This window comes from Lates calcarifer, linkage group LG16_LG22 (genome assembly GCF_001640805.2).
Source record: "Lates calcarifer isolate ASB-BC8 linkage group LG16_LG22, TLL_Latcal_v3, whole genome shotgun sequence".
NCBI lineage: Eukaryota > Metazoa > Chordata > Actinopteri > Centropomidae > Lates > Lates calcarifer.
Window position 1 is genome coordinate 11,566,866 of NC_066848.1, and position 26,755 is coordinate 11,593,620.

Here is a 26,755-nt window from a genome sequence, read left to right on the forward strand (position 1 = left end):
TTGACTAAACTGGAAACCAGCAGAGCCCGGGGTCCCGAGGACCATGATTAAGAACTTCTGACATAATGAATAAACAAGAGGCCATGGCTTCTGTGAGCAGAGGAGCTCGTCTGCCATTTCCTTTCTCAATGGCATCATTAATAACTGCCAAACCCTGGATCCTAATTGCAAGCTGGGCCAGTGGCCCAATGGGAGCCGTCGATGTTGAGGCACGCTGTTGAGTAAACACATGCAAGCTTTACAAGAATTACTGCCTGGAATTTTACAAGGCCCTGGATATCCTGTCTGGATGTGCATATTATGCCCAAGTTTACAGCTCTCACAGAGATTTTCCCATGAAGTGAAATCTCCCTCATTGAGCTCCAGCTCAGTTAAATATCCTCTCCTTTACCTCTGTCAGCTCTGCACTGTCACTGTCTCTAAAACAACTCATACGGCAGCTCTTTGAGTCTCTTTCATTGTGTCATGGTGTCATTATATCTTAATGTGCATTTAGGCTACATTCTTGAATATACTCTAGCCCACTCATTTTCCTTGCACAGGTGCGGTTGCTAAGAAACACAGTACACCACAAATCCTGTTTGCCTTAGTAAAGTCACCAGTCTGGTCACTCTCTCCATTCCTAATAGTGGAGTCTGCACTGTAACAGAAATTATTCAGAAAAATACTCATCTTCATAAAAGTTGTTTATGTTGTTATTCATGAAAAGCTTATAAACTGCAAGTCACTGAGTAATGATGGAGTCCTGCAGATGTTGATAGAGTTTGAGTAATGTGCTCCTAACTCTGCTGACACTTGTATGTCAGTTTGTTAATTAGAAACTGTGGATATATCTTGGCCTTGTGTCTGAAACATGTGCCACAGTGTGCTGTAGACTCATTCAGGAAGTCAAACTGACTTTCCCATTAAAAAGACCAATTTTAATCAAAAGGGAAGTTGGAACCATTTCTTACTGTCAACTTTCAAAGTGTTTTATTACCGTCCGCCGTGAAGTAAAATAAAACATAAAACTGTGGATCTTGCTGGGTTGAACTGAGCCATACAGAACATTTACCACTGTCAGCACTTTCACGGCTTTCGGGTTGGCACTTATGTTTGAAGCTGCACTTTTTATTCCACTCATAATGTTAACCTATAAGGTTTTAGACTTGAAGCCATAGCCCACTGGCTGCCCTGCCAGCATGAATGCCATGCTTTCATTTTAACCTCTCAAGTGTGATACTGCAAATATTTATGTGTTTTTTCACCCCATCTCCCTGGAAACACATTTGAAGGTCTCCTAATAGGATTTTCGTGGATTGATTGAATTACTCCACCATGTAGCAGTGAAGTTTTTCCATGGCAGGAGAGCCAGTGTGGAAGTGGGAAAGACTTCCAGTCTTTCAAGGCATTTCATACGTTTCACACTCTGCCTTTTCAGTAATGACTAACATGTCCACATTGTAGCAGAGTATACAAGCACATCAAGACATTTAAGAAAACTTTTATTGATTGTTAATTGTTTCTATACATCTTTGGGTAATTGTTTTGAGTCCAACAGAGGGGTGTTTTTTTGGGGGGGGGCATTGTTTAGTGACAACGTTTTTGCTCAGATAATTCGTGTAAATTTAGTTTTACTTTGTAATACAAATATGTCAACAGCTATTTGCATCATTAACATCAATGGAAAGCATAGTAATAAAAAAGAAGCACATGAGAATTGTAAATGCCTTGGGGAGGACCAGACCACTGTGGAACATACCAACTCGGAAGGGGTGTTAGTTGTAACTAAAACTTCGAGCTGCGTGTGATGATATGCTGAACGTTTTTGTTTGTTTGTTTGTTTGTTTGTTCGCAGTTTACAATTGCACTTGCACAGGATTTAAATGTACAGCAACCCAGTGCCCCCTCTTGGTAAACAAGTTTTCTGGTCGGTCAGTTTCCTCCTCCTCTTTCCCAACCCCCGCGTCGACGTGGTTCGACCTTACGCGGATATTGTTACAATCAACGCTGAAGGGGTTGAAAGCAGCAAACGAGCTCTCAGCTGCTCGCAGTCCTGCTCAGTCCTGCGCTGGCGACGCCGAGCTGGCGGCTGCAACTGCGAGAAACCTTTTGTGAATTTTTGTTCTGCTTTTTTCGCCCCCTCACCCCCTCCCACCCCTCTTTGTTGAAGATGACCTAACTTCGAAAGAGCCTCTGCTGGCCAGGTAGTAGGGCGTTTGTTCAGATAACGCGATCTTTACAGCTGTGTTCAGGCATGCATCATCATGTTTCTTCCTCCACTCTGTGTGAAGTTTACTTTGTCTGCTCGTGCTGGGTTTCCTCTCTGGGACTCAAACATTAGATGGCAACATTGTCAGGTTGCTTACTTGCTGGATTACTTGGGATGACATTTTGTCATTCGACCTATGCTACCTCTAAACCAGATCAGGCATATACAATTGCAGTTTGTGGCTTGTCATATGCTTTGTGGTTGTGAAATGATTGGCTCAGTCTTAGTTAATACTAATGTTTCTGGACCAAATCAGCTGTTTTGGAGTTTACAAGCGAGTCTCAGCATCTGAATATGAGCCTTACCAACCTGTTGCTGCAGTTAAAAGTTTCAGCTAGAGTGGGGGTGAGCCAGCAAACTCCCCTCCATCTATCAACCCTGATAATAAAACTCAGGCTGGTGTCAGATACAGTACCTGTAGGTGGAGAGGCAGTGTGGTTGCACTGCAGCTCATATTGACACACAGCTCCTCACCACAGTCTGTAAGAGAAGATTGAGAGACGCCTGGGAGCTTTTGAGTCACACGGCCTGGTTGCATATCTTCAACCAATCTCCACCACATGTTTAGGGGTTTGTTTCCTCTTCAGATAGTATTCTGTAAGAGCTAATTCAGTGCTTTTCTGAGCTTTTTTTGTGCTGAAGAGGTTGAAACTATGAGCCACTTTCTTCTTCTTCCTCAATTTGGTTTCTTTTGTCAGAGCAAAGTCATGAGGCTGCATCCTTAGAGTCCATTCAAAATATACACTGTTATTGTTTGTGACTATGCAAAACAGTCATATACAGAGAGTCATATACACTAAATTTATGTTATGACACAGCAGTGAAACTGAGCTAACACACGCTGATAAGATCTGAAAACAGCATCTGTAAAATAAGTTTATCACATCCAGACAGAGGAGTCTGCACACTGTAAGCCTGAACATGTTTTATGCTCAAGTGCATAGATCAATTCCCTTCTCCTAATATCTGTTCATATGTAGGTGTATTGGTGGTTACGTGTCTTAATCACAGGGCAGGGTTCACACTTATTTTGCAACTTCTTTACTGCCTACTTAACTGAAAATGAAAGCCAATTATACTTTGAAAATGGAGCACTGTGGCCGCAAAGCCTTAAACTGCTTATTGTCAGCTTCCTTTCTTTTGTGGGTTAGGAGGTAATTGTTAGTGCTTATGTTTTGCCCTTTCTAATATTGCACGGCAGTTGGTTGATGTTTGTGGACACCATAAACACAGTACAGCGAAGAACTGGTTTGGTACCAGGTTACCCTAATTGAAAATACCTGGAAATGGAAATGCCTCCTGCTGCCGCCACAGCAGCAGCGGTTGTCCTTGACACGCAGGGGATGGAGGGCTAGTTTGGTTTAACTAAACAGGAAATGTCAGTAGTCGTCTCGAGAATACCTGATGAGAAAAAAAACGCTCTCGCAAGCGCAAAGAAGAGTGCAGCTGAAATTCAGGTTGGAAGTGAAGCGGAGAGCTGGGGTGAAGATTTCAATACATTTCAGCTCCTGTGTCTAATTACAAAGGGGATGTTGATAAGGGTGCCTCGCAAATACTGGTTTAGGTTCTGAGGAAACCTGTTCAGAGGATTTCGAATCTGCCTTTCCAGTTTTAGGAAGATTATGAGGACTGCACCTTGCTTTGATTTCCAAAGTAAACCAGTCCAGGAATGTTACAGCTTGGTGTGAACAAGTATTTATAACTATCAAATTCTATCACGTGAACTGTATCTGTTGATTTTATTACACAAGTACTAGGCTGAAAATGTTCTATACTGGTGCTAATACCCAAGTTTCTGTTCCCTGTTCTAAGTAAAAAAATACTCAGACAAACCATTCAATAGCAGTTTTTTAATTCTCTATATTATGAAAAATGTTAAGCCAAACATCTGACTAAACAGAAGAAGTTGCAGATATTTCTTTTTTTATGTTTTTGATTAGGCACAACTTGACGCACTGCAATTGTATTGGACAACAGCTCTGGCATTGTTAGCCTGTACACTTGTTTTGGACATGTTATAGACATAATTTATGGAAGCAATTAAGGCTGGTGGGATTTTAAAGGGGGATCGCTCTGTGCTCCAGTGTGTGCTTAAGACGCACACATTTGCAGCGTCTTTGTGTTGTGGGCAAAAGGCCCTATTAGAGCTCCATTCTGTCAGTGCGCAGCTGTGTGCCTGTGTGCTGAGCGAGCCGCTGGTCCATTCTCCGTCTGTGTGCACAGCTCTCACTCACTCCATCGCACAGACGCACATGCTGCCACTTTTCCTCCCTCTGTCAGTTTCTCTGTTTTTTGCCCTCTGCTTACTTCAGTCTCACTTTTTTTTTTTTTTTACCCCCCCTGTTTTTTTCGCTCCTGTTTGTCTTTCTGTTCCTCTAACACTGTGGCTCTCTTTCTTTCTCTCGTCCTCTGGCCCGAGGCATTATGCAAAGCTATCAGAAAAGGGTTGTTAGCCATGCCTGTCTGTGCCTCCATGCTACTCCCTATTCATTTCAGAAGCTTCCCTTTCTTCTCTGTGACCTGCAGTCATAACTGCTGCTGCCTCAAACACACTGAAACTCCAGACCACTCGGCTTTGACGAGCTAAAAACAACTGCTTTGGTTATTTCACAGTATATTTGTTTCAATGCTGTTATTCCTCATGTTGTATATTCCCTCCTCATTAACATGATAGATTTGTAAGTCTGGCGTCTCAACTCCCACAGAGCCAAAGACCTGCAGCTGAAAAGAAAAGAAAAGGGGCATTCTCACATACACCAGAGAAGCACTCCCCCAACCCCCCAAAGACAGACACCAGACTCTACTTAGAGATGAAAAGCATTCTGGGATGCACTAGGAATGCTCCCATCTACACATCCCCACTGTGATGTTTCTGTGTGGTGATAGTTAGGAATCATCATAAGTTGTCTCTGGTGTCGCTTTTTGACTCTCAAATGAGTGACTCTATACCCTCCGGGCCTTTTTTATCCATGTCTGAAAAAAGAGGCATTTCACTCGCATAGATTTATTATGCATAGTTTGTCTGCACATCGCATGTCTGATGGTATTGAAATGTTGCATGCAAAAGGTAGGTCTTTGTGAGTGTGTGAGCATAATAGTCGAGATCAGCTAATGTTTTGACCTTTGTTGCCTCGTGTCATCACAACACCCCCTTTGTGAATGACAGTAGTTGCCATTCTTCCTTTGCTGCCTCTGATTGGCTTCTCGTCAAAATGTCAGCCATCATGTAGCTCCTATCTGAATTACATGGTGTGGGCTAATGATGTTACATTCATGACCGATCAGATTTTTTTCCAGCAGATCTTTGGTACGATCGAAGGGAACTCGGTCATACTTACTGAGAGCTGCTCTTTTTATTGTTGTGTCCAAATTTCACTGCCGGCTACTGATGCTACACATTCGTCATCTCCCCACCCAACACTAAATGCTGATTGGCTGACTCAGGAGGTGTTCACAGTGTCATTTAAATAACCGATTGTTGATTTGGTAGACAATTCCTGTCTGTTACTTTTGCTATGAGACTGAAGTCATATTACTACCTCCCTATTATGTGAACAGTGAGAGCCAGCCAATCACAAGAGGTAGATGTGGTGTGGGGAGAAATGAGCCAAATTCTAAAACACAGTAAGGACAGACATTCACATGTATAGGGCTGGTCCTGCTGTCCAGCCAATGAGAAAAAAGGACGATGAGCCGGTCTTTGCATGGCTCTCAGAAAGGACCGGAGCCATAAGATCCGTATTTCCCATCAGCAGCATGGGCCGTCAATCTGCTGAAATAATCCTCCAGTTGCATCCCTAGAAAAAAGGGAAATGAAAGCGTGTGTTGGTATTTGGCACCACTGGTTTAATCTGATGTATTTTTAGAACCGGTTTTCCATCGCTGTGACAAACTTTAACCACCCAGCTTCCACTACAAAGGATAGGACCTCTGCAGTTAACCGCAATATATTTTCCTCATACAAACCTGACACTTAGTGCATTATGTTCTACAAAAGTGACTCTTTGTGCACGCCTAGACTTGAGAACTGAGCCAGTGTGTCCTGACAATCCTGCCTGCACAAAGGAGAGTTATCACAGCGACATATGTCATATCACCCGGTTGTAGTGTCATATTGTATATGATGATCGGTTCTCAGGAGTTGGGGTTGGAGTCTGCATGATTTACATACACCTGCAGTTCATTCCTAAACAGCACAAGACTGAGCACCACCAAGCAGCAAGATTTGCAACCAGTGAGCTCGCTGGCAGAGGATCAGCTGATTCACTGCAGAATGTCAGGAAGTAGATTTAGGATGTTGCAGATGGAGGTCTGACAGAAGTGTTGCAGTTTTAGTCAATCTTTAGTTTGTGTGTAAGTTAGAAAATTTCCACCCCTATTCTAACTTCTGGTAAAAGATGGATACTGTTGCTGCTTCCTTGTTGCCCAGCATATGGACCATATCACTGCACAGTGGTGGTGCAACAGTTCAATCCAACAACAACTTGGTTTGCTTTAGAGTCTTTCAGCAGCGATTAGATTGAATCACACATTCTGCCCACAATTTGATTTGATATTACTTCATAAAATTAAACCATTCCCACAAGTATAACAGCTCTATGAATGTAAAATGTAAAACCCAACACTCTCTCTTCCTGTTCAGTTCTGCAGAATGGAGAACTCAAACATTTTTCATTTTACACTAATTTTAGCTGTGTAAACAGTAGTCTGTATGTGGCGTTTCAGTAAAAACATCCAAAATGGCAGACCTTCAGTTTACTTTCAGATCTTGAATCGATGCTTTTACACACCCAACGACACACTGTGCTGAGCAGTCAGAGGGTCCATATGGCGAGCTGAGCCCCCTCATGAATGAATGAATGGACCGAAGGAATGCTGCTCATAGTTTTCTTTCTGACATTCTCCCACCCATACACACTCTCAACTCACCCATAATACACCTCCACAACTTGAGCACAGTGTTATGTAACAGCAGTAATGTCACTTTATTGGCTGATTGGTAGTGACAGCCTGTATAACATCACTTGCTTACACAACATAGGAGTGGTCCCTCTTATTGAGCTGAGCAATTGCAGGGGGATTGCTAGCAGTGCTGGAGGCTCCAATGTAATGTATCCCTGATGGATTAGGGCTCTGGTTAGTGTGTGCAGAACAGAACAGGCACTCATGGATAATGGTAAGAAACCACAGGCGGAAAGGCACGGATTTATTGGGGGGGGGGTAGTGTAATTAGAGGGGGTACCTGATGTATGGAGAGTCGTGGCATGCGAGGGTCACTCCAGGGGGCAGGAGGCCCCATACCCTCCTTTACTCAAACTGAAACACCTGATGCTATGCCTGTCAAGCTTCTTAAGATTACAGCTAACAAAGTCCTGGTCTGAGACCCAGGGGCTGACCCTGAATCAGTTTCAGGCTGCACAAATAGAGAAGCTGCGTTTGTGTTCACAGGTTGTGTGTCACCTTGCTGCAACTTAGTTAACTGGCCTTGTTCTATAGTCCTGTAAGTGTAGTTTCCTGTAACAAACCCACTGATAAAAATGAGCTGTCCAGATATTATTCCTCACTAGCAGGGTGATGTCTGCCTTTTTTATATCAACAGTTGTCACTGTTATCCTCTGTTTTGTTTCTGGTTGCTATGACTACCTATCAAACTCCTTGAAACAGTGTACTACTTAGCAACTGAACTAAGTCAGAAACTGACTTAGAAACTGGACCCCAGATAGATCTGTGAAAAATCTTACTGAATTAACTTTACTTGAAAAAATGCTTTTAATATTTGGTGGCTTGACTAGATGATTTTAAGTTACATGTTGTACATTACTTATCTGCTCTCTGGCAGTAAATGTAACAACAGCAGATAATAGCAGATTAAGTTAGCCTTATCTTAAAGCTATCATGCTTAAGTAAACATAGAGGGGGAAAGCCAAGTCACTATTTCCTTTATGTTGCAGCTTACTTACACTACATGATTTGGTGTTTGTTGCACTTGTGTATTGTGTTCTTCCTTTTCTTAAAAAAAAAAAAAAAAGGCAGGGGAGGTCAGTGAGGCGCTATATGTGAAGCTGACTCTGTGTCACAATGCTTTGTGGATATCACTTGAGTTTTTCTCTCTGCGTGTATTTGGTAATGAAGTCAGTACGTTCCACGCCCAATTCAGCAGCGACATGTGACCACAAGGGAAACAGCGCCCATATACTGCAAAGGGAAGTGTGCATTTCATATGGGTGTTTTCGCTGGTGTGTCTTCATGCCAACTAGGCAGAGAGAAGAACACCAGTGTTAACTGGACTGTCAGGTTGCCTCTTGAGAAAGGGCTCAAGAAATTATGATTCCTGCTTCTGTTTTCATTGCAGACTTGTTGTTATAGGTAACAGTTCCTATTCCAAAGTAAAAAAATAAATAACACAAATGATCTTTTTAAATTGCTCATTAAGTACAGACTTTTAAGCGCTGACTATATTTATGCAAAGGTCAATGGTCGCTGTCGTTAGAGAAACGATCAGGGGAATCTGCAGCAGGAGGCCAGTACCTGACTACTGACAATGCATAAAGTTTGACTGAATGAGCACTTCATTGTTTATGCACTTCTGAAGATCTAGTGGTGTGATGGTGTGTTGTTTTTGGCCAGTGTTCCCCTGCCAGTGGGTACTAGGGTGATGGCCAGAGGATTCAGTGGTATGTCTTGACCTCCCTAGGGCCATTTTTACGACCTCGGCTGCATTATATGAAAGAGGGGTGGCTGTGTGTTCACCCTGAATTAACAGTCCACACCGCAGACTTTCACAAAAGCACGGCTCTTACTTTTATTCACCCCTAACTACAAAAAAAAAACTGAGAGTGCAAAACTTTTTTTTTTTTTTGATGTTTTAATTTTGTTTCCCATGGCCATAGCAACTACCTAAAAACAGATGCCAGCATACAGTTTCTTGCACCATAAAATATGTTATTATAGCAATACCAGTCTGATAAGAGAAAGCTATAAAACTTAAGTTTATTGCTAACATTTAACCTTTTCGAAACTGGAATCTAAAGTTTTTCTCTTGTTTCACTCGTGCAGTGTTTTGTTTGTTTGTTCCTCATCATTTCATTAGTATGAAATGAGTTGCTTTCTTTCAGCTGCAGCCACCGATCAAAGTCTTGACACCAGACGCACTCTGCACAAGTATGCAGTAACCAGAGCCAATTGGTGATGGACACCAAACACCCCGTCACAGAACTTTAGGGGGCCCCAAATAGGCTTCTATTCATCTGCCTGTACAAATCACAGCCTGGGCAAAGAGCCATATTATCTTAGTTGGCCTTTCTAGTGCCCTCCTGAGTCATTGGCTATTGTGAGCCAAGAGCTGCTGTCTGCACCCTGGCGTACACAAATCTGACCAGAATTACCATTAGATTTTAGTCCACTATGGAGGTCAAATTTAGTTACATGAACCTTGAATGTTTTATAGGCCCAAACAATTGCATGGTTTCCATTTAGCGATGAAACTTCCCTTCAGTTCAGTTCTAATCAAATGTTATATGACTTTATGCACAATTACAGAGACCAGATTTGATCTAACATTGCAAACAGTGTTCCTTCTTGTCTGGAAAGGCTCAGTAGACCTTATTGCTAGTAGGATGCCTATGATTACATGAGCCTGTTTTACTCCTGATCACTTCTTGCCGGGCTGTCATTGATTTGTACTGCTGATTTTTAAACTGCAAAAACATGGCAGCTGTCCTTAAAATGTCAAATTTCTTGTAATTGAATTATCTGAAAGGCAGAAATAGCGCATCCAGTTCCAGGGTCATGCAGCATTTGATATCTGCAATGCCTTGTTTAAATCATTGTGCGCAATGTTAGGGAGTTTTCAGGCGCAGTGAATCAAACTGTCATTTAAGGAACAGCCTTTGGTTTGCTGATACCAGATGATTTTCAGTGACAGATGTAAACCTGAGCTTGTGTGATTTAGGTTAATTTTATGAGAAATGGTTAGTGAGAGTTTTGTCTTGGTGTCTTGGCAAACTGGTTTCTGTCTGGATTTTCTTAAGTATGACAGCAAGTCAAACAATAAAGGTTTTTCAAGTAGTGAGATGTAGGAAACAAGGAGACTTCCTTCAAGCGGTGAAAATCTTATCTGCAAGATCAGTAGAGGTTCTGCACAAGTGCTCCACAGTTCTCTCTCTATTAAGCTCCGGTTTCCCCATCATGAGGAGTCGGTTCATTAAGTAAGCATGGGTCCAGGGTTGAATTCACACTCGGTCTGCCCTCTCCCATGACCCCACTTGCCAGTCGCTACACATGCACACAATTGCAGGTTAGCGTAAACAGACATGCATGCACAGACACGCACACGCACACACACACTCTTGTTCTCACTGTCAAGGTGATGTTTCAGTGCTGGTGGAACACGTCACACCTCCTAACTACATCAGTCAAACAGCACACTGTAACAACCTTTACACACAACCGTCATGCCCCTCAACTCCCACTCTGACAAGCACACAAACCCTGCTATGTTGCCGCGCCCATTACTCAGTGTCAGTCCCAATCAGTAGGGTAATCTGCAAAACTGATCAAGAAGAACATTCCCTTCTCCTCCGACTCCCACCACCAACACCAGCCCCTCTTGCCTGCGGAGGCCCAGTTGTGCTCCAATGACTCTCCAGGATAAATGGAGATAATGGGAGTCATATGCTAGCAGTTGGTTTGGGGCAGGCCTACATGAAACATTTATAGTCTTCATGTAGTCATGGGGCTGGAGAAGAGGGAAAGGATAGAGATGACATAGCAAAGTAACAAGACATGACTAGACTGGTATTAAATTGCTTTATCAAATCTCTGCGTGAACAACCCACGCCATCTTTTCTTTTTTTGATATGTCTCTTTTTACTATGCACAAGTTACTGCCCGACAAAACTCATTTGATCCCCAGCGCGCACCTGCATCCTTCTCGCTAAAGCATGTTATAAGTGCAGCAGCCCTTACTTACTTAACATGAAACCACATGTTAAACGGGCAGGATACTAGGATAGTAGGCCTGGAAGATCCATTAGCTTCATGTGTTGCTCCATGGCAGGAAGCTGTCATTAGCCAGCAGATGATTGGGGGGGGGATCTGAACTGTGCTGCTACTCTCTAATTCAGTGTGTCAGTGTGTGTGGCGGTTGGCTAATGAAGGAGAGAGGCTCAAGCCCAAGGTCACTGTAGTTATTCCTGCTTTTGCCCCCCTCCAACCCCTCCACCCTCACACCAAGTATAAAGGAAGCTGAACCTGCCCATCATTTACTGAGATTTTTCCCATGCATTCAGTAGTTGCATCACAAAGGCTGAGTAGAGCGGACATGACAAGGCATGTTTGTCTATGAAAAGGAGGGGAAAAAAAAAACGAAAAAGCATATGGACCATCTGCCTTACATATAACTTCCTCTTTTAAGAGTTAGTGTTTAGTTGCTGCAGCTACTGTCTGTGCCTCACCATCTGCGGGTGCCAGCAGTCCATGAGGTGACCGCAGCTCCATATATGTTCCCTTTCTGTACGTGTTCCTGAGCCACATCTGTAGTCATGTGATGGGAGTGATGTCGTTTCCCAGACTGCAGCATGTTTAGATTCCCATTTGCTCCATGGATTATGTTCTCATGCAAAATGTTTGCATGAGATCATTATTTACGGGGATAAGGAAACAATTTTCCCATATGGCTGCATGTTGTGTTTACAAAGACAGTAGCTTTATAGGCATGTATACGAGTGGTTGAAGCGACTTTAAGTGTCAGGGTGTTAAACATTGAATGGAAAAACGTACATCAGCACTCCTTCCTTTCAACTATGTCTGCTGGTAAATTATGCTTGTCATCAGGTTTTTGCTTTTACAAATTGATTTCTGGGCTGGACCTTAGTTGTGAACCGGTGCTTCAGGCCAAGGGTCAGCAATTAGATCCAGACATGAGCCAGTTTTGAACATGGTAGCCTATATACTTTCAATATGTCTTGTTTGTTTACGTTTTCAATTCATTTAGGAGAAAATATATAGAACTGTTTGTTTTAGAAAGAGAGGATTCATGTTATGTCATGTTATTACGCTACAAGATCAGAGATGTAACTGATATGCCACCACTTACAATAAACAATGACTGGCTTTATTTATGGTTGAATGAAAATACGCCTTAGAAAAAAATGGTTTTACTGCCACCTATTTGTGTTTGTGAGGAAACTAATTTAAACTAAGTTTATTTGAAGACATGTTTTGAGACATATAAAAATGTCTGCTTGGAATAATTGTCTGTGTCTGACATGTTTCTGCCAAAGAGTTCAGTTACCTTGTTCAAAATTCTCATTCTCTCACTTAATAGTATTAATAGTAATAGTAATAGTATTACTTAATGTAATACTAGGCACAAGGTGTCTCTTACTTCAAAGAAAGGTCCATTCTCAGTGGATGTGCACTTGTTTCCTCATCACCTTGTGTAAGTTACATACTGAGTCATGATTGGCTTCACAAGCTAGTTGTAATGTAATGTTACAAATATCCTGCTTGTATGTGCACACCCTAAACTCAGATTTAACTCTTTAACTCTTCATGTAGGGACCCTGTTGGATGATACAAAGTCGTATTTAAAGGGATTTGGATGAGCTTGTGTGTCAGTGTCAGTATTTAACTGATAATTTATATTTTTCTTTCCCTTTATCTCATTCCATAAACACAGGGAGTGGCTGAAGTGTGAGAGACACCCTCCTACCTCCACCACCACTGCCACCACCACCACCACCATCTTCAGCACTTGAGGGCTGCTCTGCAGATGGGAGGTCGCCAGCCGGTCACCTGATTCGCCCAAATGCATCATCAACCCTCCACCGTCATGTAAGATGGCTGCCCGTAGCCTTCTCCTGCACCCATACAGATTGGAGCAGAGCTGCGTGCTACCATGGTGATCATTTTATCGAAAACACTGGAAAAGAAGAAGGGTGTCAATGATGTAAGGTCCAAGAACATCGAGAGACGGCTGGTGAGAGAAATTTACCCTAATCTTATACAAAGCAGACCAGTTGTTATGTGATGTTGCAGTTAAGGATAGTAGTTGGTAACATGAATAGGCCAGTGATTATATCATATAAGTGCATAACCACATGCAGCAGATGCCTCTGGTTGTCACGTATCCCCACTTACACAATGCGAGTGAGCACGCCAGACCACAATCTGGTTGCCTAATGGTGGTGAGTAATTTAACATTTAGCTGTCATCAATGTCACAGTGAAATGAAGACAGTTTTTTCACTTCATTGGCAGATCCATATCACTTTTATATGTGTGCAATATTAAGAGGTCTAGGATGTGGTTAGCCTAGCTTAGCACAAAGAAAGCAGGTGGGGGAAAGCTAGCCTAACACAGCTCTGTCAAAAGTTTCAAAAATATACTGTACATCCTAACAAGTCCAAGACAATTTTTACTGCTTGTATGTTGTGTAACATTTGTAAAACAGAAAATGAAACAATTAGTTTAAGACGGGGTTAGCTTGCACGTAGTATTCACATAATTGCTGCGCCCACAGCACGTAACGTTAGCATCTCACAAGTCTGACTGACTGTTGTTGATAAAGTATGTGAACATGTAAATTTGGTGGGTTTTGAGTATTTAGACAACTCAATATTTGCTTGTTATGGAAAAGTCAACTAGATTTTTTCCTCCTGATTCAGTATTTGTGCGTAGAAAGTCTGGACATGCCCCAGACCTGCAAATGGTTGACAAATTAAAGTAAAAAACCTGACAAGATGAGTGGAAAAAAACACATGCAACAAATGCAGATGCTCCCATGAAGGGCAAGTGGGCTTACTTAATATGTCTGAGTGTGAGAATAATGTGAATCATACTGTAGGGTTTGGCCCTCACACTCACCATTTCTCAACCTGATTTCTAAATCCAACTGAGCACATCCCTCCAGCAGAATTCAGAGACTTGTACGATATCTTTCTTTGTGCTAGACTAAAAAGAAACTGATACACGTTCTTATTTGATTTCTTTTCCAAAAAACTCAGTGTTCCTTCAACATTTAATTTCAGCCTGTGCCCTACATGCTGAAACAAGCAACTTTTAATGACCTGAGAAGCAACATGTTAGAGTGCTGCATTTTTGGGAGGTCCTGAGAGCTATTTTCACCTGCACTATTACATTTTATTTTTATCACCACTCCACTCAGATAGCACAACAGAGGAGCTGCAAATCATTTGTAATCTGATCAAAGCTTTCACTTTTTTGTTATCTTGCTGCCTCTATCTTAAAAATTCCTTAACACACATGTTGTCCAGGAACCACTTAGCTGATCGTTCCTAGCATGCAGACCAACCAACCTTGCAAATGTCTTTTTTTTTTTTGGTTATCTTGAGAGCCTAATTAGGTCTTGACATCTCTTCTACACTTTTGTAAATCTTGGCTGGAAACTAAATCAGTCAATATGTGAAGGATTTTGCACAGATTTTGTGGTGGTTTACTTGGTTTGATATTACCTTTTCAAAAAAGATAAAAGCTTAAGGTTTGAGTGTACTAATTGATTCAATTAATTGTCTTCTTCAACATAATAACCATTTATTTTGGATTCTATATCTTGTATCCTAGAAAACATTTATTTGTTGTGGTAATGACCTCAAGGTGAGTCAGAGCAACACATTGTGGAATTTTCCTTTTGTCCTTTGTACAGACAGCCACCACCCTATTGTAAGAAATGAGCTGTGAAAGAGGATAGGTGTCTGTTTTGAAGATAGGTGTGTGAAGACAAAACTGTTTTGTGAATTTCTAACTAACCTTTGCTCTTTATAAAAACTAGTGTGGTGTGACGTTTGTTAATAAGGCTCTCTACAGTGTGACATTACAATTCAGCTCTCCTCTTAAAACTTCAAGTAAATTTTGAACCAACTTTGTCATGAATTCTGTTAGTCTGGCCTTACAAGCTCGAAGAAAGGTGCTTATTGTATTACACTTATAAAGAAGATTGGTTTGGAGTTTAAATACTCCATAATAATAGTGTAGCTAGCATAGGGTAGCCAGTTTTTAGCTAGGCTGTGCACAGCAGTGGAAGTGAAACCCCTGCATTCAAAACCTAAACATGCAAAAACAATTTTTTGTGAACTTGCTACATAGAGTTAGCAAACAGTTGCCCATAAATCCAGTAGAAATGGAGCAGAATTAGCAATAGTAACTCCAATATTCACTTTTTGATCTGTTTTGCTCTCCACCAGCTCCAAGGAAAATATCCATTGCTCTTGTTAAATGCTTTACTGTGTTGTTGTGTGCCAGTCAGTCAGGAACTATGTGCTGTTTTGTAATGAGCAGGTAGAATACATGGTTTATTAGTAAAAACATTAGCCTGTTTCTAGGAATGAGGCTGACAAGAGGAATGAGAGTGAACCAAAACAGCGAAGTTGCAGGTTGTTGACAGACGCTGTAAAGCTCCACAGGGCTGCAGGGAACTGCAGAGCTAGGTGGGAATTCTCTGCGGGTTCACGGACTACGAGCACACTTCACATTACACACGTTTATTTGATCTATTGTTAATATAAATATATTGGTTATTGCAGCTTTAAGTAAGCGTTTCAAAGTTGTATCTGGTCAGATGGAGTTACTAACTGTTTTATACTAATGGATTGTGTGGGTTAATTTGCAGGATTGGGTAGTATATACTAATACCCTGTTTAACTGTGCATCATATATTATATGCTCATTACAGGTTTGAAACATCCTAATCTGCATAGCAACTAGTAATAATATGGTTGCCGTCAAATGAATGTAATGGAGTAAAAAGTGCAAATATAGTGCAGTGGCATTTTACAGTAGGATAAAAGGCAAATACTCAACATGCAAAGCACCTTAGAATTGCATTTAAGTGGTCATTTTCCACCTGTTGTTCAGTATGTTCCAGATCTACAGGGGTGTTAAACATGCATAATTAATATAGATTTTCTCATTTGATTGTAGCGTGACAGCAACCATTTTGTTCCACTTTTTGGTTTATTTGTACCTCCCTGACTGTCAGCCCCTCTTTTTGCCCATCCTCCACAGCGTGAGCTCCACACCTATGAGCAGAGGGACCACCCTCTTCCCCTGTGGAACTGTGGGTAAGTTATCTCTCCATTCACATCTTTCTTTTTGTCTTTCCATCTTTGCTTCCTCTTTCTTGCTATAAAAATTCTCACCTTTCTGTCCTTTACACTTAAACATCCGGATGGTGACCTGGTTTGTGGTGGGATCTTTCTGTTATAACCTAGTTTTTACGAATGTAATAGGATAATACCTTGCCTCCTGTAATCCTTTGATAAATTGAACCATCAAGGTCGGCGACCCCCGCTATAACCGTCTCATTGTTTATCCCCTCTATCGCACTCGGTCTCTCACTTCTCCCTTTCTCCGTCTGTCACTCATCCCCCTCTCATGATCAGGGTGCACCTGCCTCCACACAACGTTGCACACCACTCTCATGGGAGTGAATTGTAATTGAATATGCTGTTGCCTATGTCAACAATTTCCCTTTGGCTCAGTTAGTGTTGCAGTAATTACCCCCTGTGTTAAAAGACATGCTACTGTAAATACAACCCCCCACCATCGCTCACAATCCTCCTTTTCTTTTTGGGGGCAGATGCGGTGACGTCACAGGGAGGAGCGTGGCTTACTGTTTCCACTTTTAATGTTGACATTAACGTTGTCTAGCATGTCTTGTTAGCTCAACCAGCACTTTGTCTCTTGCTTTCAAAGGGTGGCCTTTTGAAGTTCATCCCTTTCTCCCTTTGTCAAGTTGTTTTCCTAACATTCCTGTCAGGTCGTCACTGTAGCCCCCGTGCATTGTTTGTCCGCCCAAAACAATGATTTCCGTCCACCAGTCTGCGAGAGAGCATGCCAGAATTAGAGACAAGCATCCCGAAAGGATGGGATTTGGATCAGCAAGGGGGCCCTATTTGCCAAAAGCTTCAATAGATTCACAACTTAACCACTTGGCTTGGTAGCTCAAGCCACTATGGCACTTTTACTGTAGGTGTATTATCTCCCACAAGCGTGTGATAGACTCTTTTGTGCGCATGGTGAGACAGCTGGCAAGTCGCACTGCTTTCCCAAGCATATCCATATGCTTGAAGAAAATGACTCTCACTTTCTTTTCATCTTGCTGTCAGTTTTTGTTTTTTTGTTTTTCAGCTTTCAGCACAGTTACAAATGAGTGGTTCTGGTTTGAACCATGCAGCTGCAGTGTTACTTCCTCAAGGCTTAATCCTGTCATTCACTTGAAAACAAATAACTGATGACAGTTTTTTTTTTTTTCTTCAAATTCACCAAAGCTCATAATTTTCTGTTGATCCTTGTGCTTAGTGGTGTTTAACTTCCCTAAATGACTAACTTTATGTTCAGTTTCTTCTTAGTTAAATACCTCCCAACTGCATTTAGCCGGCAGTAAACCTTTTTTCCAAACCACTTATCCTTACAGCAACCATTTGCTCTCACCTTAAGCTTATTTCCTGTTTGTGCCTTGTCTCAGTTGAGAAATTAATAATCCTTCCAAATATTACTACCTTTCTTTTAAACTTGAATACATTATGCTTTAATTACCATAATACAAGTGGAATATTGAGATGTAGACAGTGCTGCTATTGAGGTCAGTGAGCGTGAGAATATATGTTTTGAATATTGCAGAGGCAGATAGGTGGCTGGACCTGGGGCGAAGCTGTGCCATTCAGCAGAGAGCTCCCTGCCAGTCTGGTGCTGGTCTGGAGAGCCTGTGGGATGCGATGCCTGAGCCGGGGAGCCGGCACTGGGCCAAGGAGCCAGGCAGCGCCACAGCAATCACCAGCCTGATAAGAGACCTCAGCCTCGGCAGCAGCAGCATGACCGGCTCCCACTCCCACGGCACATCCACCACTGCGCACTACACCACTACTGCCACCAGCCAAGCTCCCACAGCACCTCCAAGCAAACGTCAGTGTCGCTCCCTGTCCTTCTCCTGATGAATTCAGCGGGTTCCGCTCATCTTGGAGGCCCCAAGGCTCCCGAGTGTGGACAACGGTGGAGAAACGAAGATGCCACAGTGGGGGGAGCGTCCGAGGAGTTGGTGGTTTCTCCGGTGGTCACTTTCCCACCATGCAGCGCAGCTCCAGCTTCAGTTTGCCCTCGCGTTCCAGCATCCCCTCAGATGGAGCCCTGGACTTGCCATTCTTCAACCAGCGACTGCCTCTCCACCCTCAGTTCACTGCCTCTCCAGTCTCCCCTACCTCTCCTTCTTCCACGCATCATCACCACTCCCGCCATCACCACTTCCTCAGGCCCCTCTCCCTCTCCCACGAGCAGATCAGCCTGCCGGAGCTCCAGAGGGAAGAGGCGTCGGAGGCCAGCTCCCCAGACTCCACCCCTGAGCTGGGGAGGCGAGCTGGCCAGAGAGCCGGCGGCACGGGGTGTCTGTCTCGGAGCAGGTCCCAGCCTTGCGTGCTAAACGACAAAAAGATTGGTATGAAGCGCCGGAGACAGGAAGATGCCCAGGAGCAGCGGCCCTCCCTGGACCTGGCAAAGATGACTCAGGTTAGCTGGAAATGTTGAACACACATTGACACGCACAGATAAGCACGCACACACTGACATTCATGTGAATGTGTCTTACTATAATTTGACTCATTTCACAGAGTTTAGGATCACTTGCATTCCCTCATTAAACATAAATCAGCATCAGCTTATTTCTAATTTTGCTTTTCTGCTGCCAAATGGGCTCTATTGCATTTAGTTACCAAACACACACACACACACACACACACATACACAGACAAATACCTTTTTGTTCCTAGACCAAGTGGAAGTTCAAGAGCTCCTCAAACGTAACTAGGCCTTTCTCTCTCTCTCTCTCTCTCTCTCTCACTCTCTCTCTCTCTTCTCTCTCTCTCTCTCTCTCTCTCTCTCTCTCTCTCTCTCTCTCTCTCTCTCTCTCTCTCTGAGAGTCTGATCAGGGACTGGATTAAATCAAGCTGAATTAAGTTTTCTGTGTTGTTGGTCAGAGACTTCAGGGCTAAGTGATCTCAGGCCTCCCTCCTTCCAGCTAAGGGAGTGGTGCTTTGCTAAAGAAGCATTCCTCATGTTCGGTCACGCTGCCTAGCGCCACACTCTAGCAAGCCCGGCTCCGGTTTGTTATCTCATTTACTCGTCTGGGTAAACAGCCCATCCCAAAGGTTGGACCCCCGACCAGTCATTTTGCTTCCCCTCTGCAACTCCTACACGGTATTTTCATTTTTCATTCACTGTACTGCTTCACTACTGCTGTCATGTGACTTCTGTCTACTGTCAGGCAGTTAAAGCAACCACAGGTGATTAATAGTGGGGATATTTGGATGTGCAGTACTCCGGATTGCGACCCCACCCCCCACCCCCATCGACAAGAGTTAGTTTGTTCTTATATGAGGTCAGAGGAAGCAGCAGAACAGCCAGAGAGCATAAATGACCCCTGGACAAACCCAAACCAGGAATAGAACTGTAGAAGTATTTTAATGACATGTACTGTTTTGACGCTTGGCAGTGCTCTGACGTTTTTACAGGAGCCCAGAAAAATCTTGATTTGATTCTTGTATCACATCCTGCTTCATTATTCATTTGAGTGCTCTTGAAATTCTGCTACAGCACCGACGGCAGACCACCGATACCAAACTTTCTTGTATCTGCCTCTTTATGCTGCCTCTTGGCTAGGTCGTCATTGTAAATGAGACTTGGTTCTCAGTTGACTCACCTGGTTAAATAAAGATAAAGATAAAAATACAAATAAAAAAACAAAGCCAACCTGCCCTGTATACCCTCTGCTTTCTGGCACTTGCGTCGTTCATATGATATGTTAAAATCTTCCTTCAACACACCTCCCATCCAGGAAATATTATCCTTCTCCTTTTCTCTTATTAGAAAGTGCCATCAATTTATCCTCCCTCCCTTTTCCCAAAGATTTGTGTTCCCAGCCTTTCACCCTTCAGGACGCAGCCAGGGTTGGATCAACAAGGCTTTGGTAATGGAGCCTAGCGAGCATGTTTCCTCTGGTCATGCCAGCTGCTAAGAGGGGGGAAAAAATCAAGCATGATGATCACACATGTACGCACAGATACACAAACACACACACGGGGAGTCAGCTTTGGGTTACCTCTTGCTGCAGCAAGGCTTGAATGCAGTATTCATGTTTTTCTGCTCTAAGTGAGGGCCATTGTTTCTCACATCAGTTTCTTTTTTTCAGTTCAGTTTTTTTTTTGTTTTTGTTTTTGAACTGTCTTGCATGGTTGCATGCACTTGCTTGCATGCCTTGAGTGGGGAACATACGGTACCATTTTGAACACATGCTATTCTTCTTCTTTCGCAATGCAGACTTAACTTTGTCTATAATCACTGCAGGTAAAACGCTGCATCTGATGAGCCTAGGAACCAAAACAAGCAGGGTTGCACTATGTCAAGCTAAATTAAGTAACCCGAAGTGCCCATTGAAGATTCGCATAGTTGTCATAGGTTAACGAGGTGGTTTGTCTCAGTGAGAGCCAAGGGAAAAGGGAAAGCTCGTAGCTGGCAAACTGTGTGGAAAAGGAAGCGATAATGTGGAAACGAGGGGCTGGTTACAACTTGTGTCAGTTATAGTGAGGGGACTGAACATGAGAATTACCATCATATGATTTTTAACCACCGCTTATGGGAATTTGGTTCTTTGCAAGAGGGATTTGTACCTGCAGTTATAAATGTCAGCGGATGAGTCTCGTCACAACGCTTTCAGGCTGTGGAGTCCCGCTCGACCCTGCCTTAGGGTGTCAATAAAGAGTAATTACGTCTTCTCACACCTACACACGCTTGCCACCATGCTTCATTGATTTTATAGGTGTGTAGATGAGTGATAAAGTCCAGGTAAAGAAAAACAAAAGTAGTTGGTGCATACTGTACGCAGAGCAAACTTGGTAACAGTCCAGTGACATTTGCAGGAGTGCAGATAGACAGTCAGACAATAAATGCAGTTATTAAGTCTGCTGGAGGTTCAGGGCGTGAGGGATTGTGAGGGTCAACACGTAACAAATCCCCAGTGTGTGCTGTCAGTGGAACATGGTGTAATTTGGCCCCTAGATTCCTGGACCACGTCAGTGAAGGAGGGTGCAAATTCTGGGGATGCATGTCATGCTAATCGTCTATAACTCGACTACCGCAGGGATTTACATGCAGTCCCCCACCACCCCACCACCCACCCACCCAAAATTCCTTGAATATACTCTCTGTCAGCCGTGTGTGTCGGTTCACTCCTCCGTCCGCCACCTCGTTTTCAACACTGCCCCCTCCCACCCCCCTTCCACCTTGGCCTTTCATTGTTTTTTCCTCTGCGTAGAGGCTGAAGTGAGTTGTCAGACTGGAAATGTTATCTTTTCATCCTAGGTTTGTTGATGCAGCTCACTCTTTGCTTTTGAGGAAATGGTCTGGGTGAGGCCCGCCTGGCCAGTTCCATTCGGATATGTGTTGGGTCTTCATAGCTCCAGTTGACAACTTGTACATTTTGAAGAGGGAAAAAATATACAGACTATCCCCAGCTTAGCTGTTTTAGGGATAGAGATGGTAAAAGAAGGAGTGTTGAGCGAGCCCTTGAAAGTGTGCGGGTGTCTGTGCATTCAGGAGAGAAACAGCAGGGCAAAGAAAGGGGCTATTATTTCTGTAGGGAAGCTGGCAGACAAACTCCTCACTCCTCTCTATTAATATCTTCTCGCCGGCCCAAGCCTCGAGCCTCCCCTCCTCTCTCCATCTTGCTCCATTCCTGGAATGGCAGGCATGGCGATCATAGCTGAGCATCAAGCCCCGCAGGCTTGTGGGAACACCTAGGTGGGCGCCTCGAGGTGCGGCGCTCACCACGAACACGTACGACAGGTTGCGACTCGTCCCAAAGGTCGGTCACATGTATTACCTCTGCTTGTTCAACCTCAACGATCTGTATTTATCTTTTTTTCTCATCTTACTTCAATGCATTTGCTCGCATCTGCCATGCATTCTCTCTGTGGTACAGTGAATACAAGGCAAATACACAGAGCAAAGCAAAGGCATTCATACACAGGCTCTGACACAGATAAACTGATGCGGAGGTGTGCAACTATGTAGTCTGGGTGTCAGGAATGAGTTAAGTTCCCTTGTCTTTGCTTGCACCTCTGCCCTCTCTTTTGTTTTACAGTTGTTTGCTGTTGGAGGTCCGTTTGCCTGTCTTCCTCAGAGCAGTGTGTCGCTGGCTGTTGTTTATCTGACCTCATTTCAGCACAGAGCTTATCCAAAAACATATGCTCATATTTTGAATCTGTACATTGAGGTTATAGTAAAGTAACTACATGATTCTCTTTGTTTGTTGTTTTGTGGTCCTCTCTCTGTATATATGTGCTCATTTGTGCCTGTATGTTTCTAGGCAAGTGCACAGCAGGACCTTTGCCATAGTATTTAACAGGGTGTTGTTTGTTGTTTGCTCTAATTATCGGGAGGATATTTGCCTAACCTCTTGGCTTGTGCTTGCGCTTCTCCCAGAGCAGCTGCCGTTCCATCATGATGTAGATAACATATTTACAGTGGAATTTCTGGTTGTGTTGATCAGGGTTGGGAATAATGGATAACCAGAGTATCAGTTATGTCAATAAAAGAGTGCTTTTTGTGTGATCTAAAAAATGGCAAGTAGGCTTGCTGTTACAGAGTAATCCAATAGATCTCATGAATGGATCAGTTTAGTTCCTATCCTACTCCATTTTTGATGCTATTTATGACCTGCATTTTATCAGAAACAGCCTTTTAATATATTTGCATTCTTTCTTTGCCTGTCTTTGTTTCATTGCTATTAGCAGAGTCCAACTTTTCCTACTCAAGTTTCAAACTCTGTATACACGATACCCCGGGAATGATGCTGGAGCCACATAATGCAGAAGACAAGATCCAATCATGAGTTTAGTATCACCGTGTCGGACCATACTGTTGACTGTCTTGTTTATTAAAACAAAGTGACACTGTGAATCCTCTCAGTCAGTTGGTGTCATTTTGAACAGAGCTCTGGGACCTGTGCATTTACAGCACATGAACAAACACTAAACACCTTAAGGAGCACTCCATCACATTTACACAGGAAGTTCAGTTTACTCATCATGAGGCGTACTACTCAGCCTCTGAAAACAATTACATAATGTCTTCTGCGGCTTTAGAGGAGTTTGAAAAAAAAATAACACTGGGATGGTTTAATTAAGGATTCTATCTAGTTGCATTCGGGGCAATGCAGTTAGTGTCTTTGGAGTTTGATACTCATGACGAAAAGTCAGGATATCAGTTTCACCAGTCTTTTTTAAATGTTTATTGTGAGTCTCCCAGCTTTGTGGACATGCAGTACTAAATTGCTAGAGTACCCCTTTAAGGCTTACAACTTTAAAATGTTAATTTCTTAGTCTGAAAATGATTAGACCAAGAAAACCCAACTCCCACTTAAGGCAGTGTGTTATATGAGACATGACAGCATGAGGTTAAAGAGTGAATATAGTTTGTGTGTGTATGGATGTATTCCATCTGGCTGGGGGTATGCTCAAGTGAAAGAAAGGAAAAAATAAAAACACACAAGCAAAGCTGGGTACACAGCAGAAACCCCCCCCCCCCCACCTACCACCACGCCCACCCAAATCCCAGTCAGCCCTCAGTAGATTTTATAGAAAGCATATTGTGGAGAAACCCCCACCTTTCTTTCTTCCTTTCGTCTCCTCCTCTGCTGTGATAATTAGTAGTGGGGTAATACCGGGGGTTGAAGAGAGAAAGCAAGGGCTTAGAAATCCCCTTTTCTACTCCAGCGAGGGCAACTGCAGAAAAGGCCTCCCACTCCTCACATGATCACCTCAAGCGTTAGCAGACGAAGTATCCCCTGATCCCCTGTTTGAGCAGCTAACATATAAAGTTAAGTCGGACAGCCTGAAGTCTGCGTTTTCTTTTGGACTGTGCTAAATCAGAGCAGGAAGGAAAAAAAAGTGAGCCTACTAAAGTGAGACTCGAGAAAGGGAGACTCCCAACTCATTGTAACAGGAAAAGCAATGTCCTAACACATGCTAGGGAACATTAGAGGTGTCCGTCATGTAAGCCGAGGCTCTATAGAGAAAACCTCATCTCTATTCACCTCCATGCCTCCAACATCTGCTACTGGGGCACTCCAGAGATCATTAACCCTTTCACTGCGCCGCATGGCCGCTCGTCTTTGTTGCGGAGAGGAATTCAGGCTGGAAAGAGAGCATGAAAGCAGAACAGGGGACGGCTTCTTAGTGAATTAAATCTCTTTAAGGTCAAGTGTTGAGAGCAGGAACCCAACCACACATAGCTGCACGGACATGTTTAGGACTACAAAACATCTTAACAACTGTGAATAACAAGAAATGTCCTCCACTATACAGGGTTGGGTTTCCAGTCATGCTGTGTGTCTGTGTGTGTCACGGTGGCTTCCACAGTGATAAATAGGCCTAGGGCACAGTTTGAAACAAGATACCTTTTGTGGTTTGCAACTCATCTCAGTGTTTTGTGTGTTATTCTCAAACAACACAGAAGGTTTTATTTTCTGTGTATGTTCTACGATGGCTTGGTACTCGTGTTTACTTGCGTGTTTACATGGTCACATGCCAGCGATGAAAGGGAAGGCCAGGCTTTGGCAACCCGACCTGAAACCCAGTCTCAAACTGACATTTGGGAAAACCCTGAGCTCCAATTCCCCTGAGACAAATGTTTGTACTTTCATAGTCAGAATGTGATACAAACCAACACTATTTTTTTTTCTCTTTGTCTCTTCAGAAACTTCAGACTTTTCAGAGCTTGAGCTGCCCCGGATTCTCAGCCACCGACGGCTGCCAGTCAACCCTTCCGCTGCCTTCCTTCGAGACCTCCGGCCAACCTGATTCAGAATTCACAGCTGTGTCCGAGCTGGTGCTGGAGTCGCGGCAGAAAGTGGCAAGAGACGACGAGGAGGAAGAAGAGGATTCGTCCTATGAAGAGCTTGACAGCGATTCGGCCTGTAGCATGGACTCGCGGCCTGCGTCTCCTGACGGCATCGTGGGCGGCAATCGCACCCTCTGGAAGGGTGACTGTGGGACAAAGAGGGACATTTTCCAGCTGGGGGGAGAGCTGGATCTTGACCAGATTGAAAGAAACTGAACATTTTCTAGGAGATTTTAAAAGACTGTGTCTGGACTGTGGTTGATGGTTATTGGACGTTGATGATGTACCGAAAGATGGCAATGAGAGAGGGCTGTGAGAGAATGAGAGGAGGAAGTTTTTGAGAGGAAAAAGATGAGAGAAAGACCAGGAAAGTGATAAAGATGATGAAGGATTTAGTATGTTGTTAACAAGTGGCTTCTTAATGACACATTTGCCTTGAACATTCTTACTGATCGAATCAAAAAGCAGTGACCTTAGTTGTTTTTTGTTGTTCTTTGGGGTATTCAGCTAAACTCAGGAGTGTGAAAGTGAGGGTTAAGAAAACCTCCCAACCCCCACTGTCTTTTCAACCTGATGACCTTTCCAAAGTCAGCTAACCTTAGGTTTGTAGTACTGTAGCAGTAGCTGGGCTCTCCTGTATTTAGCTCAAGTTTGTTTTTCAGAGAAAGTGGGGGTGTCAAGGACAAGGGGGGGGGGTGAAACAGGGAGGGTTAAACAACAGGAAGAAGATACTTCTTCTCACAGACTTATACCCTTGACCTTCCTCTTCATCTTTTGTGCACACATGAAAATCTGATTTCGTTGTTCGCTGAATGTAGGCTCAATAAGCTTTATGAGGAGTTCGGAAAATGACAGTGCCTTCTTTTGGATGCTTGCTCTCCCGGTTCTCTCCAAGAAACTAGCCTCAATCGAAGCCACCATTTCTGACCTTTTTTTTTTTTGTAGTTTCTTAATATGCAAATTGTATATTTGAATTAAACACTGAATCTCAAGTTTTCAGTTCTAATATCAATGTATATTTTTCTAAATAACTGTTTTTTATGAGCTGTTTGTGAAGGAGCAAGAATACAAGGCCTTTCTTCTAACAGAATGGACAGGAAATAAATTTACAATCTGCACTCATATGTCTGGTTTAATTTCAGCTTTGTAGCTGAAGCAAGATTGCTGAAGAGAGACAGATTTCACTTTAAAAGATCAAAAGTCTGAATAAGCTGCAGAGTTTCCAGATACTCTTTAGAAGTTGTACTCGCTCCCCCACACTCACTTCCTGCATCACATTTCAGAACCTTTTTACTGAAGCTCACTCATTCAAACTTCATTGTTTTGAACCTACACAGATGCATTTTTGATGTCCTTTTGTTTGTGAAGCAAACTGATGTGCTATTTTCTTTTCACTGTGATCTACATAAGCTATATACAGTGCTTGATGAATGCACTAAGTTAAGTAAGCATCCACGTAATGCCCTTGTGTTGCCCACCAGTCCCAAACAAAATGGCAGGAAGTTTAGATGTGGAATATCCCTGGCCGGTAACCCAGGGGTGACCAGAGGAGGTGATGTCAGGAGAAAATGTCCCGAGACCTGCGAGGCAGACAGAC

The 26,755-nt window shown here is 43.1% G+C and overlaps 1 pseudogene; it reads left to right on the plus strand.

Annotated features, from left to right (window-relative positions):
- Positions 1-1,978: 1,978 nt before the first annotated feature.
- LOC108897325 (protein FAM53B-like) lies at positions 1,979-26,280 on the plus strand (annotated as a pseudogene).
- Positions 26,281-26,755: the final 475 nt, after the last annotated feature.